Here is a 15,137-nt window from a genome sequence, read left to right as displayed (position 1 = left end):
AAGATGTAGAGAAAAGGGAATCCTCATTTTTCATTGATGGGATTGTAAATTGGTGCAGCCACTTTGGAAAACAGTATGGAGGTTCCTCAGAAAATTAAAAATAGAACTGCCATATGATCCAGAAATTTTACTTCTGGGTATTTATCTGAAGAAAACAAGAACGCTAATTCCAAAAGATATATTCACAATAGACAAGATATGGAAGCAACCTAAGTGCCTATTGATAGATGAATGGATAACGAAGATGTGGTATATATATATATATATATATATATATATATATATATATATATACACACACACACACACACACACACACACACACACACACATACACACACACACACAATGGAACATTTTTCAGCCATAAAAGAAAAATGAAATCTTGCCATTTGCAAAAACATTGATGGATCTAGAAGGTATTATGCTAAGTAAAATAAATCAGACAGAGAAAGACAAATACTGCATCATTTCACCTATATGTGGAATCTAAAAAAAAGAAACAAACAAACAAACAAAACAAAATGAAAACAGATTCATAGATACAGAGAACAAATGGGTAGATGCCAGAAGGAAGGTGGTTGGAAGAGGTATTTGAAAGATATACAGGATTAAGAGATATAAACTTTAAGTTATATGATAAGTCACAGAGATGACTTACAATATAAGGTATATGGTCAATAATATTGTAATAACTTTGCACGGGGAGAGATGGTTGTTAGACTTATTGTGGTGATCATTTAATAGTGTGTGCAAATGTCAAATTATTATGTAATACACCTGAAACTAACATAATATTGTAGGGCAATTTTTTGTCAATAATAAGAAAAAAGTTAATAGAAAGGTAAATATTTCTTTTAGAGACAATTTTTAATATCTATCTTTTATTTCACCTCTATTAATTATATGATTCAAATCCTTTACAGTGTTTTAAATTTTTTTATTCTCTTTATTTGTCATGGAACAGTAGTGGTATGTTAAACATTCCTGTAACAGTTGTGTTTCTGTCAAAATTTTGAGAAGGGCTCAATACAAATATTGATGGTATACTGTTAGATACCAATTATACTTTGATTATTTGAATTGCAGTTGACTTTATTTGATGTCAGTTTTACTAACCTTTTGCTTCTTTTAATCATTTTAAGCACTATTTTACTTTTATTTTCTCTGAATCATGTTTATTGATGTCTATAGCCCTGAGCCTCTGGTTGTGACCTTTTAAGATTCAGTGATAATTTTGACAAAGGTCTGTGTTGTTCAGACTGATCATTGGACATGTTATTGATGTTTTTATTGTTCATCTGGACTATATATTATCTGGGAAATGGATATTTCCACACCAACCACAAGTAATATTTAAACTACCTATTACATAGACAAATTGAATTATTACGTGACATAAATGTGGATAATTTTATAATAAAAATACAGTTTTGGATTTGCTTGAACAATCAAAGTACCTGAGAAACTAGACCCACTGTCCTCTTGGCAGTAATAAGCAGAAACTTCTTCAGAGCTATTCCCTTTAAGAAAGGGCACGTGTGCTCCATCTGGCTTCATGCATTTGTTACCTACATGGACTATATAGTCATTTTGTCTTCAACCTTTGTTTACAGGCTTGGTTTAGACACTACTACTGCATAATCAAAATATCTTAGTAGTGATTGGTCTTTCTGTATGTCCTTGTCTGTAAATACACATTTCCCATCTTTGTGCTATAGAGAAGTGCAGAAACCAAAGGAGGACAACCTCTACCCTTGGATCAGAGGACTAAGCCCTGTTTACTAGCTCATCTGTGGCTGGTTTCACAAATACCTGAAGTGTGGAATAGACTTATTTACATGCAAAGCACCAACTTTCATGCCTCTAACATTTTGGGTATCCTAGGCTTTTAACTCTGTTTGCCTTCTTGAACTTGTATTATTGCTTTTTTCTAATTCACTTTGACAGCCTGGGTTTTTGGTCTCTATTCATAAACCTATCTCTTCTCCCTCCACCTGTCAACAAAAACTTTATAACCTTTAAACTTGACTTATGACTAACCTGGACTCACTACTTTCTGCAAGAGTGATTTTGCCATAACTTTTAAAACTTGACTCTCTATTCCTGTTCTGCTTCTGAATTGGTGAGACACAGAATGGCAAAGGGTGAATATTTTATCTTTGTGCATGAAGAAGAAAGCATTACTGTCATTCAAGAAATGTGTTGTACTTCCTATTGAAGTTCTCAAATAGAAAGCAAAGCACTCAAAAGAAAATCTGTAACAAAACAATTACTTGGAAAGTGAGTACATTCTTTCTCATGCATTTAAAGGGAATTCTCAAAAAAGAATCATTGCAAAGTTAAGATGCATGAAATTTTCAGGCCCAGGGTCCTAAAATGATATAATGGGAATGGAAGAAGAGCTGCTAGATACACTGTTATTCCTTGCAAATCTATCACAGATGTCCATGTTTTTGTGGCTATTTTTATAAGACTGTCATGGTTGAATTTATTTTGTCAAGCACTCCTTTTCTTTTCCACTATAGTGTTCTAGATATCTAAATACATATCTATATCATCACCCTTTTTTTTCTAGCCATCCTTCAACTATCTCTTTATCTTTCCAAAATGACATGCATTTTTATTTTTCTCCTTATATTTCTGTTGTTTGAGCTAGACTTGGGCCTGCCATATTCTTTTTAAAGACTTGAGGTGCTATTAGAAATAGCACCAGTTGCATCTCCTGATCATCACTGCCTTCTTCTTATCCAAGCTCTTTTCATTTGACATTGCAAATTATAATGAAGTAAAATGCACACTTCTAATGACAGTAATTTATACTGTCATTATACAGCAATTCAGAAGGATTAAAAAAGAGATGGTTGTGCTTGAAAATAAATATGTAGACAATTAATAATAACAAGTATGTGTAGGCTGGTTATAAATATAGGTGGCACATGCATTGTGTATGAATTGGTATTTTTGTATCTGCCATTAATTAAACAATTTAGAATTTTTATTTCAGTAGTGCATTGTGCAGTTTGAATGCTTCATTTGATCCTTTTCTTGGTGTTATTTCACCCTGTCCCTCTTTGTCTTTCACAAGCTGCTTCTACTGCTACTGCCTATGAACAACCTGGAGGCTGGCACTTCTTATCAGGTCAGTTATTGCTAAACAGTGGTAAGCTGAAATAGTAGTAATGGGATATTAAAATCTATTGATACTTTATCCAGAGAACTAAAAGATCATAGAAAAAAGCAGAACATTGTTGAGAAATGTGGGAGACTTTGATACCAATACTTGCTGAGGTAGACTATAGATTTCCTTGCTTCTTTGCCTGTTAACCTTATGGCATGTTAGTTACTCAGTAAACTACATTTTGCTTAGTCAGTTAATGTTTCAAAAGAGTAATAAACTTTTAATTGAATTTAAGAGAGTGAACTATCTTGGTATATAGGAGATTTTAATTTTAGACATTTAGACAGCTGATGCAGAGCTTATAGGCAGTAGAAAGATGACCAGCATACTAAACATTTGTTGGTTTTTAACCAACTAATATGCATGTCTCCTCTCTAATACCTTGGTTTGCTTTTGGAAAATTATCTCACCAAATACTACATATTGTCTTTGTGGGTGATTATTAAGGTACATGACTCTCTCAGTGGAAGATCCTTCTTCTCACTTCCTGGCACGTGCCAGAGCAGGCATCGGATGTAAAATTGGCTAAGTGCTGCTCTTTTCTAAGACACTATATCATAAGCAAATGAAGTAGGAAAGGAAAAGATTAGGAATTACTACTGGAATGAATAAACACTTTCATCCTGGTAGTAATTCCTAACCTGGAGATTCTTTCTAAAAAAAATGTTGCTCTTGTTTCTGCATTCTAACTCTTTAAACTGAATTTCTAGTCTGCAATACTCCCACTGTAAAACACAGCACAATGCACAGCTTAATATTCTAACATAGAGCTTGAGAGCCTCAGAACTAAAATCAGACTCTATCAGTTCAGCCTGGATTTACAACTAATCAGATGACATTGGGCATGGAGTTTGGTCCCTTAAGTCCTCTATTTCTTCTCCTGTGAAATAAGTATAATTATGCTGTCTACCCCATGGAGTCATATGTTTGTAAGGCACTTAGAATAGAGCCTGAGATAGTGTGTATTCTCAAGATTTAATTATGATATCTATTGTCTCAAAACTATTTCCAAAGTTTTAGTTTAGTCTCTTGTCATCACACATACACACACACGCAAACACACACAATTATCTCAACTAACCTCTTCACAAAGTCACCATCCTGCTTACAAATATTCAACAAATATGATACCTAAATCCATTCTCATTAAAAACAAAGAAACTCAAAATTACCAAGTTCCAGATGATTCAGTGGGCAATATAGCTCCACTAGTTTCCAAAGCAAGCACGTGGAATATCGTTCTGCCAGAAGTTGTGCTGTGGTAAATTTGAATGTAAGTTATATTCCTTCTAAGCAATCCCTCAAAGAAGTTTCTCTTGTCATAATTGCAGTGTCACTTTATCATGAATTCATTCCTTATAACATCTTATAGAACTCACTATGATGAAACATTATGAAGCATCTGTATTATTACTCTTCTATCCCAAACTCATTGACTGCTGTAAATGTGATGCTGTTGTAAAGTGGTTGAGTTGAAAAACACTGGCCTAGGAATTAGGCCATAGACATAGAAAACAGTGAAAACATTATGAGGCTTTTGACATATTGGATCTCCCTGTATTTAAGGTTGATTCTCCTTACTCAAAAATAGGGGAAAGGGATAAAATTTACAATAATCTGGAAGCTTATATCAACTCTTTAGAAGTCATAATACTTGAAAAGAATATGTGGTCATTCTCATCGTTTTTATCTTATTTATTACACTTTCAGTAAAAAAGCTGTATATTCTGGGAAAGCAAGGAGAAATGCCCTAAAATGCTAATTAGCTGGAAGCTATTTAAGTAGCTAGCCAGCTCTGATATCTGTTAGCATATAACACTAATAGCATACTATTCACTCAGAGTCTATTTGTAAGATTAATGGTACAAGATAGGATATTTTATACCCTTACTCTTTTTACCAACATGAAATAGAGTGGAAATGACTTTGAAAATATGGAAATTCCATTGTGTATTTCACTGAGAATATATATTTTTAAGGTATTTCTACATTACTGCAGATCTGACACATTTTACTATTTTAAAAAGGTTTCAACACTGCAAAATATGTAACTGGTCCCAAGGATAAAATAGAGGGTTTAGAAAGTGAGGGGATTCAAAGTACTTCACTGCAACCTTCTTTGATCAAGAGGAAAGTTGGAAATGCTTTCCTTTGTCTAAAATGTAGACCATGGATCTCACTGTAATTTTGTAACTTAGAACACACCTTCATTTAGCATAAGAAAGTTAAGGGAATGAAATATTCAAAAATAATAATATGTTTTTAGTGACTAAAATCCAAATAAAACAGATTTAAAATAATTCTCAGGGCTCCTATTAAAAATATACCTTGTTATCATATTTTGATGACAGGAAGGATTAGGCAGATTTTTTTCATTCAATATTTTTATTTTACATTTCTTGAAAAAAAATAAAGAATGAGATTTTCTGAATTATTAGATAAGTTAGAGCTAGGCCCACTTTAGATCAATATACCAGCAAAAGCATTTTTCAAAAATTAATATTTAATAGTTTCACTAATAAAAGTGACATTTCCAATAGGTCCTTTAATTACATAGTTTTAATAAAAAATAAATGAAATAATCCTGAATTAATACTAAAGTTTGAGAAATATATTTTATGAGAAAGTTATTACAATCCAGGACTAGGAAATACAGGGCAAGGGACATGCTACTAAAATGGCATCCTAACAAATCTTCAATTACTTTCAGAGAGACCTTGAACTAAAGTGGACACATTGGGAAGCAGTTTTGTAATACAGAGAAATCTCTTAATGAAGATCTTGCAAGAATACAAAGATGTTCTGGGTGAAAGGTTGAAATATGGGCATTTATTACCTTTTTTATTAGGTTGGTGCACACATAATACCACTGTACCCTGCAACTCCTCTTTTCATGGACCCTTCTACATTAAATTATTTTCCTCCTCAATTCATCTGAAACTCTCACCCAAATCTTCTCTTTTGAACTTTAAGCTCATTTCACCCCATCCTCATTCCCAGCCATGTTATATAGGTCTTTACCACATCACTATGGCAGGTAAGCCATGTGTATTAGGCAGGAGTTGAAATCTCTGAGAATACCCACCTCTTTGATTGGTAAAGTATATGAGAAATTATCTCTCCACCAGCAGCTGACCATGGAGAAGCAGGGGGTAAGGGGAAGCAAAGCATAGTCCAGGCCAATATTGACATGTTTAAGTTGTGCAGGATGTGTGTGGTGTGTATGTGTTCATGTGTGTGTTACAGAAAATGAGAGTTCAAGTAGGTTTGTAGGCAATGAGGAATTTTGAAATTTTTTTCTACTTTGTGTATGCTATAGATATTTATTGAATGTTTATAATGTACTAGGCTATGAGGAAATATAAGGTGTATGGTGTAGTGTCCACAGAAGACAGTAGGAGGAGAAGGCAATTATACAGTTTGGAAGGACACCTAACACAATCTTCGATGTAGACACCTCTTCTTGGAGGAGGTGATGCCTTATTTGAGACTCAAGAGATGATAGAAAGGTGAACCAATGGAAGGAGAGAAGTGGGTGAGGTCTGTAGCAGTGGAAGGTTTTTCCAAACAGAAGGAGTGAAATGTGCTGTTGCCTACAGGGCTGAGATCATATGGCACATTTTGAAAGTTGCCTTTATTCCATTTGGGTTTGAGAGTTGGGGATCAGAGGGCAGAGGATGTGAAATTCTTCTTGTCTCCTTCAGAATTCATTTGGGCTTTTGTGTAAGGCAGCAGGTGGAGATATTCCAGAAAAGGATTGGCAAATCAGGTGAAAGCACAGATTGAGGAACCAAAAAGAATGCCGAGAAGGACAAATGGCTCCCTACTGCCTCCAAGGTGCTCCTAAATATCTCAGTTTCCTGCTAGGGATTGTAACATTTAAGGTTGCTTCTTTGGTTACAAGCAGTAAAAACAAACTCTAACTAATTTAAAAAGATAATTTATTGGAAGAATGTTGTTGGCCTATAAAAGAAAAAAATAGAAAATTAACCTTGTAAGTAAGCAGGAAAGAAGGCAGTTTTATGTTCAATCAAGTCTCTCTTAATTCACCAAAAGTATACTAATCACTGACTATGTATCAGACACTGTACAAGCCTGGGAACTGAGGAAAGAGAATTGAATAAAATAGTTATGTGTCTTCCTTTATTGCTCTCAGAGTCTAACAGGGGTAGATGTAGAGGGAATGTATATGAAATAGTCCCAAGACAACTTATGTAATTATGAAATGTGGTAAGTGTTATGAAAGGTGCTATGAGAGAGAGAAATAACAATTTTAAATCAGCATGACAACTGAGGAGGTGACGTTTAAACTTAGATGTGAAGAATGCATAGTTATTCAGGTGAGAAGCATGTGTGAACTCCCTGAAATGTCAAAGAAGTCTGTGTACTAGAACGTTGTAAAGGCACTAGGGTTGGAGCATAGTAAGTAAGGAGAAGTGTGGGATAAAATAAAACTGGAGTCAGACTGAAGCAAGGTAATGCAGAGTTTAATAAAACATGCAAAGATTTGGTATATTCTAGGTGCACTGAGAAGCTATTGAGGGGTTTCTAGCTGAAAAATATGATCAGGTTTGCATTTTAAAGACTGACCTGGATACTACATAGTGATTAGAGCATAGGAGGCAGGAATGGAAGGGAAAAGGTCAGGAGAGAGGATTTATAGAAATCTGGACACATTAACCAGTCATGTTACTGCTTGCCCACTACGCTTTTGCATTTCTATTCTCCCAGTTCCTTTGAGAAATCTATTCTCTCCGTCCACACATCCTGGAGGAGATTCTTAGTCTTGGTGCCCAAAGGTGTTTACTCAGAGTATCCCCATCTCTCTAGTCAGAGTGCTTGGCTCACAAAGAGGCAGTGACTCAATCAGCATATACTGTGGATTTCAAGGATATATGCTAGAAAAGAAAAGCTCTTTTTCACTGAAGTGGCTAAGTTGGGGATATGTAAGCAGAGTGTGACTGGCAGCCATTTAAAAACAAATATAGTGAACAAGGCCAGCAGGACACTTGCCTCAGGCACAGGATTTAAGGCAGGATCCGTATTACTGACTTTCCTTTTGTCTCAGCCTCCAATAGGGCTCATGTAGCATGGATATTGATCTTTTATTTAAAATTTTGACCTTTAGTTCATTATGACTGTTTTTGCATTCATTTTGCTTTTTTCCCCCAAATATGACATTAAAATATTATTGCTCTTGATCACTGAGTTGTTTGGTACTTCCTAAAATTTTTTAACCAAGATGAGTGCTTCACTAACCTCACTCTGGTCAACACTAATCATTGTGTATCTGTCCAGCATTTGAATCCTATTTTTATGTTCAGAAAACACTGTACCTCACATGTCTTGGTGGGAAGCAGAGCCCACCTTTCAATACCGACCAGAAAATGCCAACTATGTATAGGGTGGATGCAGTATGTTGGTTCACTCCACATCCATTCTGATGGGCTTATATATTGTCTTCCTTTATTTTAGAACCTAGGAAACTAAAAAAATGCATTCCTCCATATTTCCTTGCAACTACTGAGCAGGCACATAACCTAGGTTCTACCAGCCTTACAGCTTCATAGAAGACTTGGATGCACATGAAGTGAAGGCCAGGTGTGTGGTGATCAGATACTTTCATAAACCTGGTGGCAGAGGCATTATATGTAGACTTTGGTGGTGAATCTAGTTTCCAGTACTAATGGAGAGAAGTGTTATGCAACATTCTGTAACAGTGTGCTTCAGCAGAAATATCTCACCAGAAATAATTCATTGATTTTATTTTCTGACCATATAGCACCCACATCTTGTTCTTCTGGCCCTCTTAAGATTTCTGAGAGTAACTTAATATTATTTAATTCCTCTTTGTTTAAACAAGCTGGAGGGACTCTTGTGTATAGCAAATAGCTCAGCCCACAAGTCACTTTTTCCAACCTCCTTTGCAGCAAAGGTAGAGACACACAAATTAGAGTCAACAATCAGATGCATTTATTTTGTATCTTGAATCAGGAGCTAGTGACACAAAGAGCAAAAGGGGCAGTGAAGTATAGGAGGAAATGGCAGCAGAAACAAACTCCGGTTTTGTGAAAGTGGCCATAGCAGGTAGGTACCAGAGGCAGCACCTGGATCCCTTTCTTTCAACCTGGTGAGAGCCTGACCTGAGCAGATGATTTTGCTAACCTGTATGCAGACTCCTGACTCATGGATCCTGTGAGATAATAATTTTCTGCTGTTTTAAGCCCTACATTTGTGAGAATTTGTTATACAGCAAGAGGAAATTAAAAGTGTGTCAGTGTTTAATTGACCTTTTTTTTTTTCTTTCTTAGCAGTACACAAAACAATGGAGGGTCTCAGAACTGATAGCATCAGGGATTCAAGAAAATGTTTACAGTGATTTAAGATTTCCCTGTTTAGTTCAGAAGTTCAGCTTTTTAAATTCAGAATTAAATAAATTAAGCCATATGTTCATCAAGTTGCAGTGGCATGGAAGGAAAAATCAACAGAGTTGTGAGTATTTGAAAGATATCATTTATGATAATGGGCCACATTACTGAAAGCAAGGATAAAAAATTCTGGGAAAAGAGAAATAATGGATATCAAGAAGTTGTACTACCACATAATGTCTATAAGATTTTTAGAAAAATTATTTATATTTTTAATCTTTTCTCAATTATAAAATGAAGCTAATTATGCTACTTCACAGGACTATAGTGACAGCTGTATAAAATAACACATATATACCATGTATTCTAATGTTCAGCATATGGTAAGTAACTATATTTTGCCATCGAATCCCATATAACATTTCTCTAATTTCTTTACCTAGATGTGATTTCAGTGAGAATATGTTTTCTTCAGTCCCTATTCCTACTAACAGTTCTGTCATGTCTTGAACTTCTTCTAGGCTTGTGACCCCAAAATAAAAATTATTTTCTATTTAACTTCTATAGACCAGAATAGAAGTTTTTACTAAATCCATAACATTATTCAGGATCAAGGAAAATTTACAAATCACACAAAGGAAAAAAAAAAGTCTAGCTTATTCCAGCATGTTTGTAACCATTTATGAAATTTAAAATATTTTAAAATAATTTTAAGTTGTTGAAATATATAACTTGGGCAATTGAGCAAAGCTTTATGAAGGTAAGTCTTTACGTTCTCCATGCACTCAAGCTGTCTGTACTGACATTTCAAAACCAGAGGCTTGAAATCTTTCTTTCCTTAAGTCGTGGAGGGCATTCTTTCTCAGTATTTCATTCATCTTGTATTTCAATCGTATGACCTGTAAACATTGCAGAGAAATCTCAGTGAAATCTTGGCTCTGGTATATTTTGTATTGACAGGGTTAACCAACTGGAACAGCTATTTGAAGATACTTTTTGAATATAACTGGCTGAAAACAGAATTACTGCTAGTTAAACATCGATCTAAAATAAAGATATATTATAGCTAATGTTATACGTTAATATAAACATTATTTTTTTTTTTTTTTTTTTTTTTTTTTTTTGCGGTACGTGGGCCTCTCACTGTTGTGGCCTCTCCCGTTGCGGAGCACAGGCTCCGGACGCGCAGGCTCCGGACGCGCAGGCTCAGCAGCCATGGCTCAGGGGCGCAGCTGCTCTGCGGCATGTGGGATCTTCCTGGACCGGGGCACGGACCCGTGTCCCTGCATCGGCAGGCGGACTCTCAACCACTGCGCCACCAGGGAAGCCCTAAACATGATTTTTATACAGGAATTTCATTCACCAAATACACACACACATAACTGTATATCTCTTTCTAGATTGTAAGAGGTCCCACATACCTCATTTACTCTTATGGTTTACCATAAATCCAGTGGAATTCTGACTACTACCAGCATAGGTTTTAAGAATCTCTGAATGCAGCTCATTTAATTTATAGTAATCTAATTTGGCTTTATATTGAAGAAAAGCCACTCTCAATTACCTCTAAATGAACATTTGTAAGTGTAACTTGAAGGAGAACCCTATAAGGAGGGTTAAAAGTATTTAACAATCTGCATGGTCTGCATACTCAGTACTTAGAATGGGCTCTAGCAAACAATAATACATGCTGTACCTCAGCTATGATCTATAATAATTTTGAATTTTTAACATTTTATGAATATTCTACTAATGATACAGTAGTAACTAATAGTTTTGTAAGACATCAACTTTAAAATAGTGCTTTTACATACATATAATTTTATAACAATTCCATCATTATCAACCAGTTTACAGATAAGAGAACTGAAAATCAGTGCATAAGCAACATACACATAAGCGAATTACACAACCAGTTGATAGAAGGCTTTGGATTCAAACTTGAGACTTCTAATTTTAAGTTTAGGCTCGTTTCTCTTGTAACATATTTGCCATTTACAATTAAGGCAATATATATAAATACATTTTCTTATTGTTAGGCCTGAATACCAAGAAAAAATAACTAAATTCAGTAACAGAAAACTGCCAAGTTTCTCTAATTCTTTTAAATATTTGAGACGTTTCTGTGAAAAGCTTTACAAATTTGACCATTATTTGTATTGCTTTGTTTTTGAATGAGTAAAACTTTTAGTGTGAGAAAGAGCACCTACATGAATAAAATAAAAAAACACTCATGCTATTATTTGTGCCAACTAGGGTCTAACACTCAATCTGATTCCAGGCAAAAAGCTCTAGTGAATCTACCTGCACCAAAACAAGAAGATAATTGATTCCTCTATGGGAAAATGAATATGCCTGGAGAATTTTGTGCAATATATGACTCTGAAGACAAAGGGAACAGGGCAGAGATGCTCGCCACTCTGATGAGGAGGGTGTGTCATAAGCATCAAGTAATCACTTTACAATCAGATGTGGAGCTACAGTGGACGCACACTACCTTGAAATAAAAGGCCCACATTTAGAGCATCTTGGTTTTAGAGAAACAGGTGTTTTTCATATTCATCCACGGTGAAGTCCACTTATCAGAACTTTCTTCCCTCTGAGGAGAAAAATATCTCCATTTCAATGAAACATTCCTATATGCTGACTTTACTCAACCTGTAAAATATAAGCCTTTAAAAATATTTTAGGTCATTATCTAAATAAAGACCATTGACTGAACTAATTACCGCTATATATTATTAATTTTCAAAAGTATCAGGAAATATCCTAGTCCTCAAAAAGTCCTCTCACTTAGACTTGTAATACTTCAATGCCCTACTGAAGGTATCCCTTAAAAAGGTACCACAGTCAGCCTAGACCCAAGTGAGAGTTCATTTGTTTAGGAGATCTTTACTAGGCACTGTCTGTGTGCAAAACACTGGGCTAGATACTGGGACACAAGAACATATATGTGTGGCTTCAATAACCAAGTGCATCAGAGTCTATTAGGAAAACCAACACAAAGATACAATACAGTGTGATCTGTGTTATAAGATACAATGTTGGCATAAAGGAAATCATGACCAATATTCCTTGGGCCTGTCTGCAAAGTGTCAGTCTGGGAAGACTTAGAGGAGGAGCCAAAACTGAGCTAGAATTTTAAGGAGAAATACACATTCATTATAAACAATAAAAGAAATGGAATTCTAAGTTGAGGACATTTTATGTGGTGATATAAAAAGGGAAAAGAAAGAAAAGATTTGGGAGATCTAGATACTTACATCTTCTCAGAAAAGTAAACAGGAACCAGAGAGTTTGAATTACTTACCAAATCTCTTGAAGAGTTCTATTAAAAGGTTGTATAAAATCAGATTTATACTTTATAAATACCACTCAGAAAGTGCTATGGAGAAACAGAGGGAAAAAATAAGTTTGTGGAAATGTAAAGGTCTTAATATCCTGTTTCAAATACTTAGTTCACAAGTAATAAGCACATAGTCTTATATACATATCAAAGCTTGGTGTTTCCTACTATAAAGTAACAAGACTGGGATATGCTTTTTAGGAACCTAGAAGTGGGCTGAGACCACTGCAAACTGGAATCCATTTCTATTTGGCCTCAAAGGTTTCCTTGTTTTGTAAAAGTGTTTCTAATTAAAAATAATAAATTTCCTCTTGCTTCCTTTTTCCTTTCATAAAAAGGAAAAAAAATCAAGCTACATTATGTAAAGGAACGTTATATAGTGTTGCATCTCAATGATTCAGGAAGCCAGTTCATAGAAGATTGCAACACTCTGATATGAAAGAATTAGATTACAAACCAGAGGGATATAAAGAATGAAATGGTGTGAGAGATGTTTAAAAGAACTGGGTGATTGACCATATATGGAAGTGAGAAGAAAAGGAAAAATAGTGATGACGCTTCATGTTTCTTACTTGGGTAATGGAGTATACAGTAGAGTCTTTCATAAATGTTGGAAATATAGGTTACATTCTAGAAATGTTCAGGTTGGCATGATGTTTTTTGTTTTTTTTGCAGTATGCGGGCCTCTCACTGCTGTGGCCTCTCCCGTTGCAGAGCACAGGCTCCGGACGCGCAGGCCCAGTGGCCATGGCTCACGGGCCCAGCCACTCCGCGGCATGTGGGATCCTCCCGGACCAGGGCACGAACCCATGTCCCCTGCATCGGCAGGCGGACTCCCAACCACTGCGCCACCAGGGAAGCCCCTAGTATGATGTTTTAAACCAAATCAACAAATATTAGACTTAATGTTGTGATTCTGAAGCAGATACTGTATTTAGCATCTGAAAAATATACTTTGTGTTAGAAATTGTCAAGCTAGCAATTTCTGCAGTGCCTATAATTGTACTATATAATTTATAGACCATGGAACGCTTGGTTTAGCTACAGAGCCAGAATAATACTTTCAGTCAATGCCACTTTATAATACATAATATTGCATGAATTAAAGTTAGACAATTAGTGCTATTTCTCATGGCATAGAGCCAGAAGCCCAAAGTCTCAAAATAGGTAATCAATACTGTTACACATAATCAGTTGAATTTAGACTGTAGGTAAACATAGGACTAAAATAAATAAGGTCAACTACAAATATGCTTATGTGAGTAAATAACACTCCATAGGGAAGTATAAAAGTACAGTAAGTCCCCTACATACGAACCTTCAAGTTGCAAACATTCAAAGATGCAAACATGCGTTAGCCTGTCCAATCGTGTAAGTCAGTTCACGTGTCTGGTGTACACTGTCACGTGCATGCATCCTCTACAAGTGGTTGTGCTTTTATGTACTTTACTGTACTGTAAGATTAAAAATATTTTCTTTATTTTTTGTGTTAATTTGTTTTTTATGTAATATTTGTGTGAAAAAGTATTATAAACCTACTACAGTACACTACTATATAGCCAATTGTGTTAGTTGTGTACCTAAGCTAACTTTGTTGGACTTATGAACAAATTGGATTTATGAGCACACTTTCAGAATGGAACTTGTTTGTATGTAGGGAACTTACTGTATTTGAATAAAAGTATCCATTGCTTCCAGGGTGAATTAATCTTACCTTAATACACTGTTAATTTATTTATTCAACCTGTGTTTACTGAACAGCTATTTAGATCCAGACACTCTGCTAGTAAGTGCTGGGGATATGATTGTAAAAAATGCAGCCTCTATAGTTTATAGTGTAGAGGAAGAGACAAATGTTAAATAATCACAAAAACCTATAACTACAAAATGTGATAAAACCTGTGAAGAAAGATGTAGTGGACAGAAAAGTGTCCCTTCCCTTCAAAAGATGTTCACATACTAATGCCTAGGACCTATGAACACGTTACCCTATATGACTTAGCAGATATGATTAAGAATCATGGGATGGTATCCATATGAACACGATGTGATCACAAGGGTCCTTAAAAGAGGGAGGCAGGAGGGTCAGAGTCAGAGAAGGAGTTGGGATAATGAAAGCAGAGGGTGAGAATCAAAGAGAGATTTGAAGATGCTGCTGGTTTTGAAGATGGAGGAAGGGGCCATGAGCTAAGGAATGCAGGCAACTGCAGAGGCTGGAAAAGGCAAGGAAACAGATTCTTCC

The sequence above is a fragment of the Delphinus delphis genome, chromosome 19, assembly GCF_949987515.2.
Source record: "Delphinus delphis chromosome 19, mDelDel1.2, whole genome shotgun sequence".
NCBI lineage: Eukaryota > Metazoa > Chordata > Mammalia > Artiodactyla > Delphinidae > Delphinus > Delphinus delphis.
The sequence above is the reverse complement of the archived record's forward strand: the minus strand, read 5'-3'. Positions refer to the sequence as shown.